This window comes from Bos indicus, chromosome 16 (assembly GCF_029378745.1).
Source record: "Bos indicus isolate NIAB-ARS_2022 breed Sahiwal x Tharparkar chromosome 16, NIAB-ARS_B.indTharparkar_mat_pri_1.0, whole genome shotgun sequence".
Taxonomy (NCBI): domain Eukaryota; kingdom Metazoa; phylum Chordata; class Mammalia; order Artiodactyla; family Bovidae; genus Bos; species Bos indicus.
This window is the reverse complement of record NC_091775.1, coordinates 70,455,000-70,469,779: the sequence shown is the minus strand read 5'-3', so window position 1 is coordinate 70,469,779 and position 14,780 is coordinate 70,455,000. Positions and strand designations below refer to the sequence as shown.

Here is a 14,780-nt window from a genome sequence, read left to right as displayed (position 1 = left end):
CAGGTTGAAGGCATGCATCACGTTGATTATTCACTCACTCATCCATTAATTCAGAGATTTATCAAGTACCAAGTATATAAGAATATGCTAGGCTTTGTGGCAGCTAAAAGAGATATGGAAGGCAAACTGATAATGCAGAGTTTGTCAAGCTGGGCAGCTTACAAAGAGCTCTATTCATTACTTTTCTTTTTACAACTAGAGCTAGAGCTAATATTCAGTCATTTGCATAGTCCAGGCATTACAGATATTTACAGCCATTGACTACCCTGCCTGGCCAGGCTTCCCTGGTGGCTCAGTGGTAAAGAGTTCGCCTGATGATGCAGGAGAAGCAGGTTTGATCCCTCGGTCGGGAAGATCCCCTGGAGAAGGAAATGGTAACCCACTCCAGTATTCTTGCCTGGAAAATTCCATGGATAGAGGAGCCCAGTGGGCTGCAGTTTCTGGGGTCACAAAGAGTCGGACACAATTTAGAGAAAAAGACCAGACCCCGCCTGGCCAGTGGTCTTGTGAATCAGTTGTTAAATACAACATTTTGAAAACTGCCCCATACCAATGCTGCCAAGTCATATTTACATTTTCAATCATTCTGGTCTGTGATCACCTCCTAGCAGGTGACACAGTCAGGATTAGAACCCACAAGTTGCTTATGATAAAGCTGGAAGACGAAGATATCAGAGAGACATGAAATTATTCTAGGGTGACATTTAAACAAGTACCTGATCCTGTGAGCCCCAGAGCTGACACAGTATGTGGGTGAAATGAAACATGAGGGAAAGATCGTCGCATACACAGGCAAACTTAGAGGGGATGTCATTTTGCAGTGGGGGTTGACAGGTGATAGAGACCTTGAAAAAAATTGGGGATTTGGATAGGGTTTGGTCCTGGTTGTCAGGGAAACAGGCTCTGGACAGAATGCCAGGTTCAAAACTCAGCTTTCCATGTATAAAATGAGGATTATAATAAGGATATCTACTAAAGGGTTGTTCTAAGGATCAGGAGATGGTTTAGATAAAGCGCCTGATGCAGCATGTGCTCCATAAGGGACAGGCGGCATTCTCTCATTTCCCTTGGTATAGATGGTAAGGGGTAGCCGTCCCTTCTGCAGAGGCTCTTCATTTCCCATATATAACATCCAGGAAGCCTAGTTGTGAGCCACAGAAACCACCTGTGGCTGATGACAATCTACGTATAATTAAACGGAGGAAGAATTTATTGAAAGGTAATTCAAAGAAAGTCGAGTGCCTAAGAATTGATGCTTTTGAACTGTGGTGTTGAAGAAGACTCTTGAGAGTCCCTTGGACTGCAAGGAGATCTGACCAGTCCGTCCTAAAGGAAATCAGTCATGAATATTCATTGGAAGGACTGATGCCGAAACTGAAACTCTAATACTTTGGCCACTCAATGTGAGGAATCGATTCATTGGAAAAGACCCTGATGCTGGGAAAGATTGAAGACGGGAGGAGAAGGGGATGACAGAGGATGAGATAGTTGGATGGCATCACCAGACTCAATGGACATGAGTTTGAGTAAACTCCAGGAGTTGGGATGGACAGGGCAGCCTGGTGTGCTGCAGTCCATGCAGTCGCAAAGAGTCGGACACAACTGAGCAACTGAACTGAACTGAATTCACAGAATCACTAGAAAGGCTGAAGAGTCAGGAAGAAAGTGGGCAAGAACCAAGGGAGCCTGGACAAACAAGACCAGGGTGGTCAAACTCAGGCCTGAAGAGCCACCTGGAGAGGATGTCAGGGCTTGTGCTGGATGGAACTCCATGGCCACACGTGACAGAGGATGCTGCTGTCAGCCCTGCCACGGCCACTGGCTGGACTACCCTGCTCTCTCTTCCTGTTAACTCCGGAATCAAGGCCTGAAGTGGGCATCCGGCTGGCAGGCCCCAGGTACATGCCTTTGCCCTAGCTGCCATCGGGCAAGGGAGAGCTGGCCTCTGAAAATCCAATTTCCCCACTGTGGAAATAACCCAGCCTCCCACCAAGAATCACATGTAAGTGTAGTGTCCACACATTGAAAAAGGATTCCGAGGCTGAGCAGCTTAAAAACAACTGTCCAGCACACCATGCCAGGTGCACCCATGACCACGGTCCTGCCGGCACCTCCATCCCAAAGGCTAGGGCCACCGGACTTCGGACTTGACCATCCAGTGACACTAAACGCACTGCGCTCCTTCAGTCCTCTGGGTAGATTTTTTCATTCCTTCTCTGCTTGTACATCTGCTTGTTGTCCACATAAACTTCCAGAGGCAGGTATCACTTCTGCCTACTTGATAAGCTGCCTGTGACTTCTACAGGTCGGATTAGCTGCCTTTCTCAGGGTTCTCATGGCGTTCAGGGTATGCCTTCCTCCACTACTTAATACACTGAATTGAAAGCATTTAACGGAGGATCTGGCTTAGCAGTTCTCAAGCGTTAGAAATCTCAGAATCACCTGGAGAGCTTGTTAAAGCACAGACTCCTAAGCCCCATTCCTAGAGTTTCTCAGTCGTTCTGGTGTAAGGTCTGATGATTTGCTTTTCTAGTAAGTTTCAGGTGATTCTGATAACATTTTGCTGAGGCTATTAGCCTAGGAACCACACCCTAAGATCCAGGGACCTAACTTACAATTTTAAACCAATGGTTCTCATGTAGGGGCTGCTATACCCCATCTCATACTTCCACCCCTGGGTACATTTGGCAATATTTTGAGATGTTTCTGGTTGTCACAACTAGGAGGGGAGTGGCTACTGACATCTAGTAGGTAGAGCCCACTCCCTACCCCAACAAAAAATTACCCAGGCCCAAATATCAGAAGTTTCGTGGTTGAGAAACTGTGATGCGGACCATAAAATTCCTGAGGGCAGACACTTATTCAGCATCATATTCCCACATCTAACGTGTCATGTAGTCTGTAATATTTGCTCACTCTATGGTTATTAATTGGAATCACTTAACTAAAGACCATGAATGTATCCTCTCAACCCCAAGTTGAAAAGAAATCTAAGAAGTACAAGGGAGCCTGGAACTAAAGACATTAGATGGGAAGCAGACATAAAATGCATAATACCAAACTGCTAGAAGTGAAATCACAGGAGAAGAAGCATCCAGACTTCTTATTGCCTGGTCAACCCCCAGCCCCACACAAACACCCCTCTCTGCATACCCACGCAAGTGACTGCAGCCTTCCAACATTTTCTCCTCAAACCTGCTCATCAGGCCTGTTAGTGAGTCTTCCATGACCATCTCCTCTTCTCTTTCACAGGGCACGTGGTCACACAAATAAAGATGACACTTTCCAACCTCCCCTCCAGCTGATATGGAAAGACCCAACCAAAGCAACATGAGCAGAAGCCATGTGTGTAACTTCAAGTCACATCCTTAAAAGGAGGCATGTGTCCCCCTTCCTCCCTTCTGCTGTTTTCAGTGTGAATGTGGGGAAGAGGCACCTTGGATCAAGCTGGTGTAGGCCATACTCTGCAAAGGCAGAGCAAAATGTCAGCATGAGCCTGGGTCCCTAGAAGATCCCAAAGAGCAAAGCCCCCATACAAGCACTGAAGCACCTTCTTCCAGACTGTTCCATGGGAAAGACATTTGCATTTTGTATAAGCTACTCTTGAGAGTCCTTTGGACAACAGGGTAATCAAACCAGTCAATCCTAAAGGAAATCAACCTTGAATAGTCATTGGAAGGACTGATGCTGAAGCTCCAATACTTTGGTCTTCTGATGCGAAGAGTTGCCTCACTGGAAAAGACCTTGATGCTGAGAAAGATTGAGGACAAAAGGAGGAGGGGGCAACAGAGGATGAGGTTGGATGGCATCACTGACTCAGTGGAGCAAACTTTAGGAGATGGTAAAGGACGCGGAAGCCTGCTGTGCTGCAGTCCATGGGATTGCAGAGTCGGACACAACTGAGTGACTGAACAACAAAGCCACTCTTATTTTGAGTTTCTATTACAAGCAGCTGACCTCATATGCTAGCAAATATTACTAATCAAACTTGAAATCCAGCTACTTTTCTCACCATCAACATACATTCCTGGCCCCTGGAAAGCTAGAATATTCTCTCTATGTGGTGGGACTCCAGCAGTTTCTACATAGATCTATCTCCCCTACCTCAAACCCTACTCCACCCACTGTCCCAAAGATTCCTGAAGGCTCTCTCTCTGAAAAAGCCAAGGCTTCCATCTCTGGTAAATTATAACCCCGAGGAGGAATAACAGACTATACTATTAATCAGTTTTTGTACCTGTGAAAGGCAGAACTGAGAATGTTCTGCTAAGGAGGGGAAAAAGGCTTTAAAATAAAAATGTGGCACCACTGAAAACCCATAAACCTCACAGATTTGCCTAAGATTGGTGTGAGGATAGAGCCAAACCAAACACTGCCACCGTGACCCCACTCTTGAAGAATACCTCCTAAGTCTTAATACCCTCCCCAACAACCGAAACTGGCCTCAGCAGCACTGATCATGCCGAGGAGAGTGGGGCCTCCCTGGTAGAGTCCGTACCCTCTGGGGCGGAACCACCCGCACGGCCGGTCAGGTAAGCTGCACTAAGTTCCTGTCCTATCCCTGGGAAACAGAGAAGGAAAGTCACGCTCTTCCTCCTGGCTTTCTCAGCTCCCTGGCTCTAGAGGATGACATTGCCCTTCCCCGCTTGTCCTTGGCTGAGTAGACACTCTAATTTATCTAGAAGTCACTTTTCTTTTCATTTTGGGATCTGGTAAATGTTACCGTCTGCAGTTGACTCAGCCTGCCCCGAAGTGAAGGAATCTGTGTAGTCTGTCAATCTCCACAGCTTTGGAGGATGTTTTAAATGGCATTTGGTGATTGAAAGCAAGATACAATTGCCCTGTGACAAAGAAGCTAATGATCAAGGCCCCTCTAATAGCTTTTATATTACTGTTAAGTCACAACACTCTCCTGCTACTTTTTATTCATGCAAATGAAGTACACATCAAATCAAAGCAAACTGTCTGCCAACAGGTTGGCTTAAAGACCAGAATCCTCTTTTGCTTCTCTTTTTAAATAAAGAGCAAACAAGGACAGAAAAGAAACAAGATGGTACCTTTTGTGCTTGTTTTCATAATTTTTTTTTTCCTTCTGTCCTCCTCCTGGAGTAAGCCTGAAAGGTCACAAGATAAGGGTTTCTCATTCGTATCCTTGAGCCGAAGGTATTTGGAGATGATAAAAAAACACGCACACTGGTTTGTTTTTTTTTCTTTTCATTTGGAGTCCTCCTGTCAAGGTGCCCAGAATAATGCTTCTGGAGCAGATGGGGAAGGCAGACGAAGCCGTGCTGGGAAACCACGTTTCCAGACGCGGCATTTGTGTCAGCCCTGTTCTTCGGCAGAAGCAGCCACCTGGGGGAGCCTACCCCACCATCCTCTGTACCCTGCGCACGGGTCCAAGCGGACCTTTCACACTTGGCTATTCGTAATGCTTATTAATTTGGCACCTGCTTCTAGAGACCCTATATTTTTCACCAGGCTTTGGCCGGATAGTGCTGTTGGAAAGAATCTTGAGATAAAGAGACACATCTAACAGCCAAGGTAAATGCAGTCGTACTGCAGAGCAGAACACTAGAGGTAGCCCCAGGAAGACAGCTGTTCTCATCAGGTGTCTGCAGACCCCTTAAGCCAGGAGAGAAGATTTGGTGGGAAAATGCCTAAGACTCCACCGTTTCACTTTCAGTGTCAAAGATCATTGTCTTATTATGGATGTTGTGATCGGTATTACTCAATGATACCCCCGGACTAAAAGGATCTGGGGAAAATAACCAAGAGTATAACTCCCCAAACCAGCCACTGCCCCCATGGCATTGCTGTGCTGGTTCATCATCTTAGTTAGACCTCACACCCAGGGCCAGACGGCTATGATTTAAACACAGGCAGTCCTGTTGGGGTCTCTTCAGTTTAGTTCAGTTCAGTCGCTCAGTCGTGTCCGACTCTTTGTGACCCCATGAACTGCAGCATGCCAGGCCTCCCTGTCCACCACCAACTCCCAGAGCCTACCCAAAGGGGTCAATAGATAGCATCCTGCTTCACCTGAGACAAAGGATTGGCAGAAGGGAGCTGAAATAAAACCTTTATCACCAATAAAGGCCAACTGGCAGGACACTGCTAAACATGAGGGCCCCAGAATTAGGCAGAATTGCTCTCCCCGGTACAAGTATGCTGGACCCGGGAAGATGGCCCATTCATTGTAGAAGGGGGAGAGAACTGCTTTCTGCAGGCAGGAAGATGGCTCTGCAGAAGAAAAAGGGGAGAGGTGGGTCACACACATTTCTAGTTTGTTTTTCCTAAATATATCAATATGATAAATCACTCCCCTGTCACAGAGCACCAGTTTGAGCTCCCTGCATCATACAGCAAAATGATGCTTTTGAACTGTGTTGTTGGAGAAGATTCTTCAGAGTTCCTTGGACTGCAAGGAGATCAAACCAGTCAATCCTAAAGGAAATCAGCCCTGAATATTCATTAGAAGGACTGATGCTGAAACCAAAGCTCCAATACTTTGGCCACCTGATGCAAAGACCCTCCTCATTAGAAAGTACTCTGATGCTGGGAAAAACTGAGGGCAGAAAGAGAAGGGGGAAACAGAGGATGAGGTGGTTGGATGGCAGCACTGACTCAATGGACATGAGTTTGAGCAAACTCTGGGAGATAGTGAAGGCCTGGGAATCCTGGCGTGCTGCAGTTCATAGGGTCGCAAAGAGTCAGACATGACTTAGCAACTGAATACCAACAATATCTACTTTACATATGGTAGTGTATATGTTGGGGTGAGAGGTGGGAGAGAGGTTCAAGAGGGAGGGGACATGTGTATACTTATGGCTGATTCATGTTGGTGTATGGCAGAAACCAACACAATATTGTAAAGCAATTATCCTCCAACTAAAAATAAATAAATTTTATAAAAGAAGATAAACAAAAAATGTGCTAAGTTGTGTCTGACCCTTTGTGACCAAGGACTGTAGCCTGCCTGGCTCCTCTGTCCACAGGATTCTCCAGGCAAGAATATTGGAGTGGGTTGTCAATCCCTTCTCCAGGGGATGTTCCCAACCCAGGGATCGAACTCAGGTCTTCTGCATTGCATGTGGATTCTTTACTGTCTCAGCTACCAGGGAAGCCCCAGATAAATAACTGAAAATGTTAAGAAAAAAATCACTCCCCTAGAGCAAGCGAGTAAGGAGATGGAGAAGGTCCTGAATGCCACACCTCCTACTTGGAAAAACATGCCAAGAGTGGGGAACAAGCTACCCCCCCGCCCCCCAGCACCATTCCAGGGTGAGGGAACAGACCCAGAGAGAACTTAGGAGATCTTGCTTATGACACCCAATTAAAAGGTGACGTCAATCTTTGGACTGCCAAGTCCAAGGGTACCCTGTTATCCGCATCTACTGACTCTTGACCACGGGAGGACGTCATACTCATGCAGCCATTGGCCATTTCCGACCCTTCCCCATGTGCCACATCCTTGCCTGGTTTGGCATCTCAATTTTCATCCAAGTGCCAACACTCTTCTTCTACTTAGAGCTATGCCATCACCACCCAATACCCTCGCAGAAGACCTATGTCAGAGACGATAACCCCAAATTCCTTACAACTCAATTTACATGAGAGGCATGCTCTGGAGGACTGGGCAGGTCATTTACAACCCAATCCATCCTTCTTTGTCTTGGCCTCTTCATAAACAGCATTGTCTCCTCCAGCTTGACGTTAAGAAGAAATTCCAGAACAAAATTCTCTATTTTATTAACTAAAGGGAGTTGTTGAAAACATTGTCCATTTTGTTTCTCAGTCTTCTGAAATCAACACACGCACACACACAAACACTTCTTGTAGCTCTAAGAGTTGTGTTTTTGTTTTTCCTAGTTAGGATACTCTTTTCTTTAAGGTCACTATAGTTAATGTAAATTTTGCTTAAATCATGTCAATAAATTGTTTTCTCTTTTTGATTTGGTCATCAGGTAGCTCAAAACCAAATCTGTGGTTCAGTGCCAGTTGAACAATGGAGGAGGCAGAAGCCTGGGTATCTGCAACTTCTCCCTCTCTGGAAACTCTCCCTTTTACCACCCCCTTCCCCGTGTCCTGTTTATAGTCTAAAGACAACACTGTTTGTTTTCTGTTTTACAATGGACTAGGTATTCTTGGAGGAAACCATAAATTCCATGGAATGACAGAAACAAATAAAATGTATCCTTAATATTCTTCATTAATTTGCAATAAATTAATTTTAAAATTTTATTAAAATAGCCAATGGATATAAATTATCTAGCCTTTTAAATTTTAGGGTCAGAACAAAAAATTTATTTTCATGTGACTTTCCAAGAATTTAATGAGTTTTTATATTGTTCATCAAATTTATACAATCAAAATAGGATTTCTTTTTATAATATTTGGTTGCTGACTCATAAATTGTCAATTATATTCTATTTTTCAACACAGTGACTTATTTAAACTTATTTTATCACTTGGCTAATTCACAGTATTAAGAGAAGTATTCAAAGGATGATGCATTTGACCAAGGTTAATTCTGTTTTATTTCTACCAGTATATCCTAGATTAAAATCATTAAATATTTTATGTTGCCATTTTATATGCCATAGAAAAAATATTGGCTGTTAGTAAATTTTGACAAAAGATTCTCACTAAACACATTTTCCAAAGACTCTCTCTGTTGGCATCTACAGCTAAACTTAATCTCTTTTATATCCCATTGCCTCTTGAGATTGGAAGGGACTTTTTGGGTTCTTGTTTTGGTTAGTGTTTTCTCCCAGAAATATCAACTGTTGCTGTCATTCTTACTGAAGTTGGTTATCTCATTGTTGGTTCTATAAGCCAAGCTTATTTCTTGCAAAATATTTTTTAATAATCCAAAGTCCAACCACTAGACCAGTTGTCATCAGTTTGGCTTTTGATATCAGAAGTAAAAGGGACAGAAAATGAAACCATTTTTTCCTATATCTTCTTCTCTTGTTCTCTTCAATTCATAGAGAGTGAAGTTACAGTTTTTTTAGTTTTGTTTTTAAAGGTCAGGTATATGATAAAATTTATTTTTTAAACAGAAATGAGACACTGAGTTCTTATATTCATTTAGATTTTCACACACCTGATATTCAAGAACTCATTTCTTCATCCATTCATTCACCAAATATTTACTCAGCACCCACTCTGTACAGACATCATCATGTGAGCAGTCATGGGAAAAATAAGCCATATTGCAGAGGAAGGCAGGGGAGAAGGCAATGGCAACCCACTCCAGTGTTCTTGCCTGGAGAATCCCACGGACGGGGGAGCCTGGTGGGCTGCCGTCTATGGGGCCCCACAGAGTCAGACACGACTGAAGCAACTTAGCAGCAGCAGCAGCAAAGGAAGGCAGAGGAAAGAGGAGCTAAAATCCCTGTCCCTTGGGGAGCCAACAGGCCACTTTAGGAAACACAGCATGTCAAGGACCTAGTATATAGTAGGTGCTACATAGATGCAGGCCATAATGAACTGTAACCACAAAAACCATTTAAGCCTCTAATTCAACCACATGTCCACACAAATATAGACCAACCTCAGGAGCTGTGCCTGCAGTAGGAAATGGCAACCCACTCCAGTATCCTTGCCTGGAAAATCCCATGGACAGAGGAGCCTGCTGGGCTATAGTCCATGAGGTCGCAAAGAGTTGTAACCGACAGTGATCTAGGGCACATGCATGCAGAAGCTGTGGGTTTCTCAGAAAGCAAAAGGGTTAGACTGCTAATTTAAATGCATCCATTTTATTTTAATAAATTTTCCCGTTCAGTCATTTCCTGTTTTTTCCTCCCTAAAACTGGCAAGTATTTTAAGAATGTAGGCTCTAAAACTAGGCTATGCAAATAGTTTAAAGAATTAATATTATATAAATTACATATAATAAAATGCAAGATCTTAAAATATTGAGCATTTGGTTTGATGAGTTTTACCAGTTGTATACACCTAGGTAACCACCACTTAAATGACAGACCATTTCCATTATCCCAGAGAGTTTCCTTAAGCCCCTTACTAGGCAATCTCTTTCTGATTTCTATGACTATAGATTAATTTTATTCTATAATTTCAGGTACATGGAATCATGGACCATATATACTCTCATGTCCAGCTTCACTTAAATCATGTTTTTGAGATGTTGTTGCATTTATTAGTAGTTTATCCTTTTGTGCTGCTGAATTATACTCCACTATGTAGATAAACTACTGTTTATCCATTCTCTCGTCAGTGGAAATTTGGGTTGTTTCCAGTCTTCGGTGATTATGACTAAAATTGCTATCCTCGTTTTTGTAAAAGCCATTTTGTACACATATATTTTCATTTCTTTTTTTTTTTTTTTTTTTAGTAAGAACTTCAAATTTAGTATTTCTGGGATATAGAGTAGATATATGATCAACTTTCTAAGAAACTCTTAAGTAGTTCTCCAAAGTGGTGGGTCTTTTTTACACTACTGCCAACAGACATATCAAAGTTCTGGTTGTGCCATATGCTCATACTTGGTATTGACCATCTTTTTGGGTTTTAGCCATTTTCATGTTGGTAAAATAGTAGCTCAGTGTGGTTTAATTCCCATGTTCTTAATGACTACTGGCTTCCTTGGTGGCTCAGATGGTAAAGAAGCTGCCTGCAATGCAGAAGACCTGGGTTCAATCCCTGGGTTAGGAAGATCCCCTGAAGAAGGAAATTGTAACCCACTCGAGTATTTTTGCCTAGAAAATTCCGTGTACTGAGGAGCTGGCAGGCTACAGTCCATGGGGTCACAAAGAATAGGACATAACTGAGCAGCTAACACACATGCAATGATTTTTTCATTTATTTCTTGCTATTTGTACAAGATCTTCTGTGAAGTGTCTGTTCAAGATTTTTGCCCGTTTTTTGATTTGACTTCTTATTGTTGATTTGTAGAAATTCTTTACATATTATGAATATGAGATTTTTATATATCTATATATTACATTTTTTCCTCAGTCTGTGCCTTGAACATTCATTTTCTTAGTGATGGATCAGACCTCACCTGGTCCCTTTACTAGCTGAGTTCTCTGGGGAGAAATGTAGAAAATACAATCTTTTTAATATCACTAATCATTAACCTTTTCTTTCATCATACTAAGAAAGACATTTCTCTAATTCTCTTCCTATCTACTCTCTGTTCCTTTGTTGATGGTCTTTGTTGAACTTAGCATGTCCCTATGTAGTTATCTATGTATCCCTAGTCTGAATTAATTACTTCATTCTCTAAACACACATAGCACTTTACTTATTTCTTCATTTCTTTCTAAATTAATATTTTATATATCTTCAATCCAAACCACTATATTTAACCATACATAGGACCTTCCTGGAGCTCAGTTGGCAAAGAATCTGCCTGAAATGCAGGAGACTAGGGTTAGATCCCTGGGTCGGGAAGATCCCCTGGAGAAAGAAATGGCAACCCTCTCTAATAATCTTGCCTGGAAAATCTCACGGATGGAGGAGCCTGGCGGGCTACAGTCCAAGGGGTGGCAAAAATCAGACACGACTTAGTGGCTAAACCACCACAAATGTCTACTTGGACATTCCCCTCAATCTCTGCAGCCTCCAAATGGAATCCTTTATTACACCCCTTGCAAAGACAGTCCTTCTTTAGGCTTCCTGTTATGGTAAGTGCCAGCACCATATACCAACTTCTTAATGCAGAAATCTATCTGTGTTTTGATTCCCATATCCAATCCCTCAGCTGGGGTCATTGATCTTAACACCCTCACTCCCCCAAATCTTGGATTTATCCATTTGTTTCCCTCCTACTGCCCCGTTGTGTCATTTCTCATCTAGATTTCTGTTCTGGCTTTATCATCTTTCTTCCCACTATACTCCAACTATGTGGGCTTTCAGGTAGCTTCTAGAATATACCAAGAGTTTTCTTCTCAGACTTTTGCATTTGAAGTTCCCTTTGCCTACAGTGCTCTTCTCTAGGGCTTCCTTGATCTGAAATAGCACCAGTCCACCCACTCGATACTCTCTATCACAATATGCTCTTTATCTCCTTCTTAGGATTTATCCCAAACTGTGGTCACATTTTCCTTCTTGCTTTCCCCCACAAGATATAAGTTTCCAGAGAGTAGATTCCCTTTTGTTCGTTAGTATATCTCCATGTCTGGCACATAATAGACACTTACTGAGGATCATTGAATCAAAGAATGTTTTCCTCACCAATTCAAATGTAGGATCATGTCTTTTTTATTCTCTATCCACCCCAAAATATTTCTTTGCAAATATAGGTATTATAAACGCCTCCTTAAGTGGGTTACATTGATTTCCTTCAATGTCTTTGGCTAACTGCACCACTTTTCCCAAATTAGCTTTTCTGGTCTTTCTTCATATAGCCACCAATCTATTCCCTCCCTAGCTTATCTATACCAAAGCCCAGATTTGTTGTTTCTCTAAAGATCTATGCACTGCATATATACAGCTGTACCTGCTAGATACCAAATAATTGCCAAAAGTAATTTCAGGTGGATTCTATCCATTTGGTGAAGAAAAACCAGCAGCCTAACAGAGCTGACTACTCAGCTCCATCAGACAGGTAAAGACTGCGTCCAGGCACAAACGCTTGCTGTTTCCTGTACCTTCCTCTGCTTGGTATCACGCTCCCCTCTCACGAGAGTGTTTGAGTTTGATTCTCTCAGCCAAGTGGCAGATGGAGAAATTGTTTGTGATTGAGAAGAGAATATTTTATCAGACTTCCTACAAATGGGGTCCACTGAATTTTAATCTGCCAGCAAAGCACTGACAAAAAAAAGGAGGAAAAGTCTCAACAGGACATCCTGTAAGGGCGCCTCAGGAATTCGTATGTTTTGGGTCAACACTCAGTCGATAGATGATAAACTTTCAAGGGCAACTGAGAGAGTCCTGAATCAGATACCTCCCAGGGCCCTCCAGCCTGCTGGGGAAGGCTGCAGGGCAGAAGGGAACCTGGGTCAGGAGCCAGGAAGTCTGTATTCCAGACCTGGTTCTGGCCCTGACCTCTTAGGTCACTGCCTGTTGGTGGCGTCACCTTCAGAGTCTCGGTCACCCCACCTGTACCAAAAAAAAAAAAAAAAAAGGAAAGGGTACATCCTACTCCTCCCAACTGGGTTGTGAAGAAAATTAATTGGGAGATGACTATGCTATCCAGATAGAAGAAGCCCAAGTTGGTTTTGAAATTAATAATATTTTACTCTTTTCTCTGTCATACAACTCTGCAATAGGTTCTGTATCGTATTGACAGCCACTGATGTTTACTGAACAGTTGCTGTGCGCTGGATACATGCAAACTGCACTTCACATGAATTGTCTCCTATAACTCGTATTAAACCCCGGGGAAGGGTGCTAAAGAGGGCACAAAAATATGAAAGACGGCATATCTTTTAAACGGATTTCAACATTACCTAAGTGTTGGTCACTCAGTTGTGTCTGACTCTTTGTGACCCCATGGATGGTAGCCTGCCAGGCTCCTCTCTCCATGGAATTCTCCAGGCAAGAATACTGGAGTGGGATGCCATGCCCTCCTCCAAGGGATCTTTCTGACCCAGGGATTGAACCCAGGTCTCCTGTATTGAAGGCAGATACTTTAGCATCTCAGCTACCAGGGAAGCCCCAATATTAACCCAGGGCCTCATCAATAAATGCTCCTGGAAACCAAGGGCTGAGGCAGTGTGCCATGCCTCAGACAATATTTTCACAGGCAAACTGAAATGATGAGGGAGGTGGGATGGGGAGGGATGTGGGAGGGGGGTTCAGGATGGGAAACACATGTACACCCACGGCTGATTCATGTTAATGTACGGCAAAACCCACTGCAATACTGTAAAGTAATCAACCTCCAATTAAAATAAAAAGAAAAAAAATTGAAATGATGAACGAGATATCCATCCCCCAGCGTTGCATTGCCACCACCTGTGAATTACTCCTCTCTGCCTCCCTCATACCCAGGTACAGTGTATATACACAAACCATACACAAATAATAATAGTCCAGATTATTGTGCACCGACTATGTGCCAAGGATTTTACATATATGATCTCAATTACTCATTACATCAGCCCTTGGAGTAGGTACTATTTTTAGCCCCAAGATAATGGAACAGAGCGATGGGGAGTAACTTGCCCAAGATAAGGGAAAGTGGTAGACCAGAACTGGAGCCCAGTCTTTCAGCAACCAAGAGCTTGCTTTTTTATCCACTACTCCACACTGCCTCTCGATGCATTTTTTTCTCATTTTAACATTTTTAAATTAAGTTTTACAATGGATTTGAACATTTAACATAGTAGCACTGCATGCTCAGTCACTCAGTGGTGTCTGACTCTTTGCCACCCTATCGACTGTTGTCTGCCAGGCTCCTCTGTCCATGGAATTCCCCAGGCCAGAATTGTCATTTCCTCTTCCAGAGGATCTTCCTGACCCAGAGATCAAACCCACATCTCCTGCATCTCCCGCATTGGCAGGTGAATTCTTATCACTGAGCCACCTGGAAAGCCCCAGTATGGTAGCAGAGGGCTTTTTAAATCCTCAGAAAACGCAGTTGTTATTCAAACAATGGTACCTAAGAATAGAGGAAATAGGATGGGGATAGACACACCACAGAGGAGAAGGGACTCATAACTGCAGGGCAGGAAACCTGGTTCTCATTTCAGCTCTGCCAGTGCCAGCCCTCTGACCCGGGACAAGCCACTTGGTCTCTCTGAGCCTCTGGTTAGAAAATGAGGGCACTTAACTAAAAGATACTGAAATTTCACACGCTCTAAACCCCTATA

At 43.2% G+C, this 14,780-nt stretch overlaps 1 long non-coding RNA gene across 2 annotated transcripts in view; it reads right to left on the bottom strand.

Moving 5' to 3' along the window:
* Positions 1 to 297: 297 nt before the first annotated feature.
* LOC139176437 (uncharacterized) overlaps positions 298 to 14,780 on the bottom strand; it is a 66,820-nt gene continuing 52,337 nt past the window's right edge. For both annotated transcript variants that reach the window (XR_011560917.1, XR_011560916.1), the window contains exon 3: positions 298 to 14,780. This exon is cut by the window's right edge and continues 16,609 nt beyond it. This is a non-coding gene — a long non-coding RNA (uncharacterized lncRNA).